Here is a 6,760-nt window from a genome sequence, read left to right as displayed (position 1 = left end):
TACACCTATCACCATTTCTAGCCACTGGGGGACCATAGGCAGTCTAGGGGAACTCATGTTAATGTTAACCACATAAAGTGAAATTTTCATGCCATATGACCTTCTTAACAAGTGAACTGCTAATTTATAACTGACAGCGTCTACTCTGAGTGATAACACGCCTGCCTGAACTTCATGTATTTGGTACAAAAGTCTGACAATCCAAAAAATGCTTTCACAATTGAAACAAACCGGACCACGGTTCAGTTTGATGAAGAGACTACCAAGACCACTGTGGAGGAAAAAGTTTATTTTGCATTTTTGATCCTTGACAACAGCTAAGTGGGTCACTTGTATACTTGTTGATTCACTGTTGTATAACTATTATTATTGTTTTGTGTTTCATTATCAATTGTATGTGTTTCATTTATCAACTGTATATTGTTTTGTGTTTCATTTATCATTGTTTACTTAGCATAAGCCTAGTATAACCTGTTTTGATCACATACATACTCATGCTTTGACTACGGCTTTCCATCAGCTCATGTTTTGAGAGACGGCTCCTGTTTTTAAACATGGTTTCGAGGCAGGTGCGCCGGACTCACGGGACCGGCTGGGAGCGAGAGACGGCGATCCTCGCTCCCACACTATCCCTTGTTTGTTAAGAGAAAAAAGACGGAGAAACCCTCGGTCCAACGAGTCAGCTGCGAGTCACGTACGGGACGTCCACCACGTGATGCTGCTCTGTCCGACTGACGGCTCTCCAGTCCTGTGTCAAGGTAAGAGCTTTGGAGTAGAGTTTACTCTGCATCACGTACTGAGTACATATCTGTTGCAGCTGTTTGCTTGCTGTGTTCTGTGGGAAATAAGTGTACGTTTATTTTAAGCGAAAACAGTCTGTGTGATTATTGACTTGTGAGTCTGATACTCTAGCTGTGCTGTATTCTGTTGGATTAGGATATTCATTTTACAGAAAGGGCGCTTAGTGTGTTGACAGTGTGAGCCTGTCGAACACATCTGTACTGTATTTTGTGACAGGTAAAGGACCATTTATCCTGGCAGGGAAAAAGTGTTTTTTTGTGGTTATTTGCTTGTAGTCAACCACTCCGCGATCCTGTCTAAAGATTTTCACAAAACAACCACCTCTTTCGGTCTAAAGACATTTTGGTCCAGACCGTGATTCGGGGGAGATTTCACATCTACAATTTTGGTACGGATCAAACTGAAATGTCCAAAGGTCGAGGTAAGTACAGCTTTCATAGACGTTACCTTAAGATGCAGACCGTTTGAAGTTGAGGCTAGCTGTGCTACAGCTACAAACGGATCCTAACACTCACAGACCATAAGGTCTGCCGTAAACAATTTTAGTGGGGATGACTACTGCCAGCCAAAGAGAAGAAGAAGTCCTATACCAAAGCACAGTTTCCTAAAGAATAATGTTCCAAGAGTGGAGTAGTAAGCCAATGCTATTAACTAAAGTTACTGTGTGGACCTGGCACCAGTAAGTTACAAAGGAAAGTTTCTCCGTCTTCCCATCAGACACTTATAACCACATTTTTGACAGTTCGAGCAAAAACAAGCATTTTAATGGACGTACATTAATGGTCGCCATTCCCTAATAGGTTTACATCATAGCCCAGTTTGGGGCTCAATACGTCAAAACTTTGATCAATCCTGAACCAATTTCAAATGCTTATCTGTTCACATTTGCAACATAGCCACAAATGTGGGGGCAAAATACGCTACGGGTTGAAAAATTCCAAAATTACACTTTAAAGCCCCTGTACCGGCCTACAGTTTTAGTTCAATATCTACTTGTTAATTTTACCTATAGAAGCATCCAAGACATGGTAACACTTCTATATGACAATCCACTGAGCTGAAGTTGTTCACAATGCAGTCAGCCTATAGTCTCTTGGATTTGCTGCACACAGTGGCACTATTGTCACAATAAAGGGGATGTGTGAGGATGTGCAGAGAGAATACCCTGAAGCCTCAAATACCCCACTGTCGGTGCACATGAAAGGGCCCCCAAGCCAAATCACTTTATCAGCCCAAACAGCCTCTCTTATTGTGGGATGCGTCTCAGACGGTGGCTGCTGAGATGTCACGCCACTAAATGAGAGTCACAACAAGGGCCCTTGTTTGGCTCGCTCCACCGGTTGTGTACAGCTACTGTAATCACCACAATAATTTGGCTCCCTGAAACATCAAATGGCATTGTGGTAGCTGCAGGAATTTGCATTGCACCCTTTGATCTGGGAAATTTAAACAAAGCGAGCTCTCACTATGTGAGGGGTGTGAAGGTTACAACGTCCTGGCCTTCCTTGTCTACCTGTCAATCCTGCCTCCCTCTGAACCACCTCTATTGTTATTATTTTGGTTACAAAAGCAACGGACCGATACATAACCCAGGTTTGACCAAGGGGCTTGCTTATCTATTAAACAAACGGAGACATACATCATTTTGGCGACATACAAGCATCAGCCTATGGCTCTTGGTGATGGGGGTTTACATTTCATAAGAAAAGGACGTTTTGAGTCTGTAAGTCAATGTGGATTTCTGAACATCAATGCATCGTGGATTTAAGATAATAGATTAGAATGATTAAGATATTATGGTTTAAATGTGTTTATTAGTGTCTTCAACCTGCATTCTATGTAATTTCCAGCAGGGGGCCAATTCACATGGTTGGAAAAGGAACTCTATAAGAAGAATAAATACCCTAATTCTGCCTTGATTTATTACCTCAATAAACATTTTTAGTTAAACAAGTTTATGGTCTCAATCGCTAGTTTCAAGTCTTCATCACTACAGAAGAATCATGCTTTATGTTTACCAGGTCTAGAGAGATGTTCCGTCATTTCTGTTTTTCAATTTTTGAACAACAATACAGATTAGCGCCGCCTGCTGTTATGGAGAAATGTTACGTCTCACGCATGTGCAGTACGTTCGCTCTAGTCGGCGTCTGTGTGTTCCGAGGCACTTTTTTTCGACTCGGGGAGACGGGTACTGACTGATCAGTCCAACTGCCTTTTCTGCCGACGGTCGGCCGTTGGGTTGGTGTGTCTGGTTTTTCTGGACTGCCGAAGCCTACATGCAGATGAATGGGGCCAGTACCTGGAGGTCTGTTTATACCCGCCAGTAAATCTCCACTGAATGACTAGCTTCAGAAGGGTTGAAAATCAGCAAATGTCCCTTCTTTGCATTTAGCTTAGTACAGCACCATTGCAACCATAACCAACACTGGCTTGGTTACATCATCGTTCACAGCTCTGCTCTCTCATTGAAAATTGTCATGTATGCTGTCAAAAAACATTGACTCCAGACTCAAAAATGGCAGTCCACAAACCAACCAATGACGCAGCTTCTGATACTTCCATTTTTTTTTATTTTATTTTACAGTTTATGGATAAAGCCACACAATTCTAGCATGCTGATGTAAAGCAGTTATAATGTTCAGCATGTTTATTATCTTAGTTTTGCATGTAAGCATGCAAACCTTTGCAAATAAACACTAAAAACAAAGTGCAGCTGAAGCTGTTGGGAATGGTGTTAGTTAGGTCGATATTTAATCAAGTGTTTTGCAAATTAAAACTGTGGCCTGGTGATGAGACTAAAAAGTCAGGGGATCACCAAAAGTATTACATTTAGAAGTATTACATTGAAATGTGTCACAGGTCAAGTAAAAACTTTGACCTGGTGGTGGCCCAATAGAAAAAGTCAGAAAATCAACAAACTCAACAGCATTTATCCTCTGGGTGCCATAAAGATCTGTGCAAATGTTCATTGGCAATCCATTTAATAGTTACTGAGTTTTTTCAGCCTGGTTATTTCAGGGATGTTGCTACACACCAACATCCCTGAAAAGTCATTGATATGTGACTGAATTGTTAACAGAGACACATCAGATAAGAGAATAAATCCAGCATGTTTGAGTAGACTATTTTATCACCATGGTTGCCTTCTTTTCATCATGGCATGACCCGTTTTCAACCTCATTTGGCGCACAACTCCTTATTTGGGCACCGAAACAACTATCCTGCTAGGCTACTCCAGGAACTCCACACAGAGGCAGATAAAACACATCCAGCCTCATCTACATTCCTTATCTGCTTCCCAACCGGCTAAACCCACCGAGGAGGAACACTTGACACTGATTTCACATCATTGTCTGCGAGAGACCTCATCCTTTCCTCTTCTCCCTCTGTGGTCCCCTCAGTGAGATCTGTAAGCCCACTCAGCCATGCATACTGACGTCTAATCAACAGCAATTAACCCTGGCCTCGTCCACGGGCCGCCGAGCTAAGAGATAATAAAGACACCACTCTGGGTTTTCTTTTTTTTTTTTTTCACACCCTGCTTTTGTCACCCGGACGTTTCCCTCATGGCTGACTGACAATGGAATGTGATCGGCCGACTCAGGGAAAGCATACCCTCGATATCGCTGTGGCTGCTGGGTCAGCGCGAGCAACGCTGTGATGTAGGAAATGAGATACCGTGCAAAGTGCAAGGCTGATTTTTCGAGTGGGTTTTGTGCGGCGTAAGGATGTTATACACATGGGAAGATGGGAGCCAGTGCGGCCGGTGCGCGACAGACCTTGTTTTGGGTGTTTTTAAATCCATTTCTCATTCCTTGTTGCTGAGATAATAGAGTTCCTGGCCAATCCTTCCTTCCTTCCGCTGCATCTTTGGTTTCGCTCAAATCGCAAGACTGTAGGCCGACCTAGAAAACAAATAAGCACAGGACACATCCACAGAGTGTTATGGTCTTTTGTTTGGTGAGAAAGGTATTTTGCATAGCAGAGATAGCGAGCAGATCTCAGATGGGGATTCGGAAACCACCTTGTAATCTTTTAGCAGAAGGACGATTCAAGTGTCAGTCAATCTCCCCTGTGAAAAGCAGTCGGTCTAGTTGGAGGCTTCGATGCAAAAATAGCAAGGGAGATAGAGAACACCCCTGCTCTTCCCCCACAACTGACCTTAGAAGAAAAATGTCTACATCAAACACTCTGAATTATCTATTCAAATGCCTGGAAACAATCCTTAGACAATGACACATCAATCATACGCTCCCTGAACCGGGGATTGTTTATATAAATGCTGTCCATCTGGGGGAGAGATCTCAGCAACGTTACATCTCTGTTTCTGTGGGGAGATGGCGGAAAAAAGAAAAGAAGGAAGTTCATAGAAAAACTTAAAATTCTGCTTCTTTTTTTCACCCTCTCCTCTCCTTATTTTTTTTCTTCTTCTTTTTTTCTTTCTCAGCGTGAATGTGTCGGCGAGCTCGTGGTGTGCACCAAGATGAAAAGTAGAGGCCATCCCTTTGAAATCCTCCTCAAGTCAAAATTACCATTTCATTTCAACTCCAGCCAGGAAACGGAGTGCGGGGCCACTGCTAACTGCTTTGGGCATATCGTTATTTATTGTGTGTAAACTTTGGAGGAACATTGTTGCCTGGGAAAATGTGCTGTGTGGGTGGTGGAAGTAAGCAGCTGGAGCAACCACAAAGGGAGAGATCAGGCCTATTTTCTCTGTAGGAGGAACACATAAAAGTGAAAATAATGCCCGTCATTACAGATAAACAACATCAGACTTCTTTGCTCATAATTTTCAGCCAAGAAGTTACTACTGAAGCTAAACAACCAACCAGTTGACCCTATTTAGGTAACTGCATTATCATTTTTGTTGTGCTCTTTTAATTAGTAGGGTTTCTATGTTAAGTAGGCCATTATCTGAGTTGGAACTAACTGCTTTTTTTTCCATAATGGTCACGTTAAGTCTGTCATGTTGTTTTATTTAGTTGGCTTTATTTACCTCTACAAGGCAGGGGGTTAGCTTTACCTGAACTACATACAAAATAGGATTTTCCCACACAGTGACACACAGTGATACTTTGATGTAAAAAGGCAACCACAAATCAAACGTCCATCAAATCATTGTCTTTAATTTGAGCCGGATAAAGGGTCAGGGACATGGCATCTTTCCAAATATTCACTCAGCTCCTATTGATGATAGGCTCATTCTCCCAAAATGCACCACCGAGCGCTACAGGAAGTCATTCCTGCCTGTGGCCATCAAACTTTAGAACTCTTCCCTCTAAGTGTCTGTGTGTCAGACACTTAGAGGGGTTGAAACTGGACAATATTATCTGTTTTGTGCAATAACACTGGCTTGTAATGTGTGCAATACTCAATTCCTACTATCATTATTATTATTATTACTTTTCACCATTGCAACACCTTAATTATGTTATTTATGTAATTACTGTATCATAACATACCTTTAACTATGTAAATATCCACACTCCTTATATTTCTTTATTTCTTTATTTATATTTCTTATATTTCTAATATCTGAGCAACTGTAACACAGAGTTTCCATTCGGGGATCAATAAAGTATTTCTGATTCTGATTCTGATTCTGATTGCTGATATCACTGGTAGTGTATTGTTTCTTGGTCTTTTGCAGTAGTAGTAAGGTGATGACGTTTAAGAGCACAGAAGGATCTCAGAAGGAGGTAGGTTGGGATGGTAGATGGGTCAAATAAACACAGGACTTTCACCCATGAGCCCCGTAAACGGCTATTTTTTATTTATTTTTTTAATCATGTAAGAAAAATTATTACCAAAACATGACAAAGAGGCACTGGAGATACATTAGTCCAGCGGTCTTGTCTCTCCACTATAGGATCCCGTTACCCTTCCTCTCCACCAGCAGAAGCCCGGCCTCTGTTGATCAACAATTCAGTTGGAGGTCTTTTCAACGAGAGTCCCCAAA

At 41.8% G+C, this 6,760-nt stretch overlaps 1 long non-coding RNA gene across 1 annotated transcript in view; it reads right to left on the bottom strand.

Annotated features, from left to right (window-relative positions):
- LOC116702108 (uncharacterized) overlaps positions 1 to 6,760 on the bottom strand; it is a 23,882-nt gene that overhangs the window by 15,117 nt on the left and 2,005 nt on the right. The window contains exon 2 of the long non-coding RNA XR_004335054.1: positions 2,294 to 2,301. This is a non-coding gene — a long non-coding RNA (uncharacterized LOC116702108). The remainder of the gene's footprint in view (positions 1 to 2,293; positions 2,302 to 6,760) is intronic.

This window comes from Etheostoma spectabile, chromosome 2 (genome assembly GCF_008692095.1).
Source record: "Etheostoma spectabile isolate EspeVRDwgs_2016 chromosome 2, UIUC_Espe_1.0, whole genome shotgun sequence".
NCBI lineage: Eukaryota > Metazoa > Chordata > Actinopteri > Perciformes > Percidae > Etheostoma > Etheostoma spectabile.
Note: the sequence above shows the minus strand (reverse complement) of the source record. Positions and strands in the feature narration are given on the sequence as shown.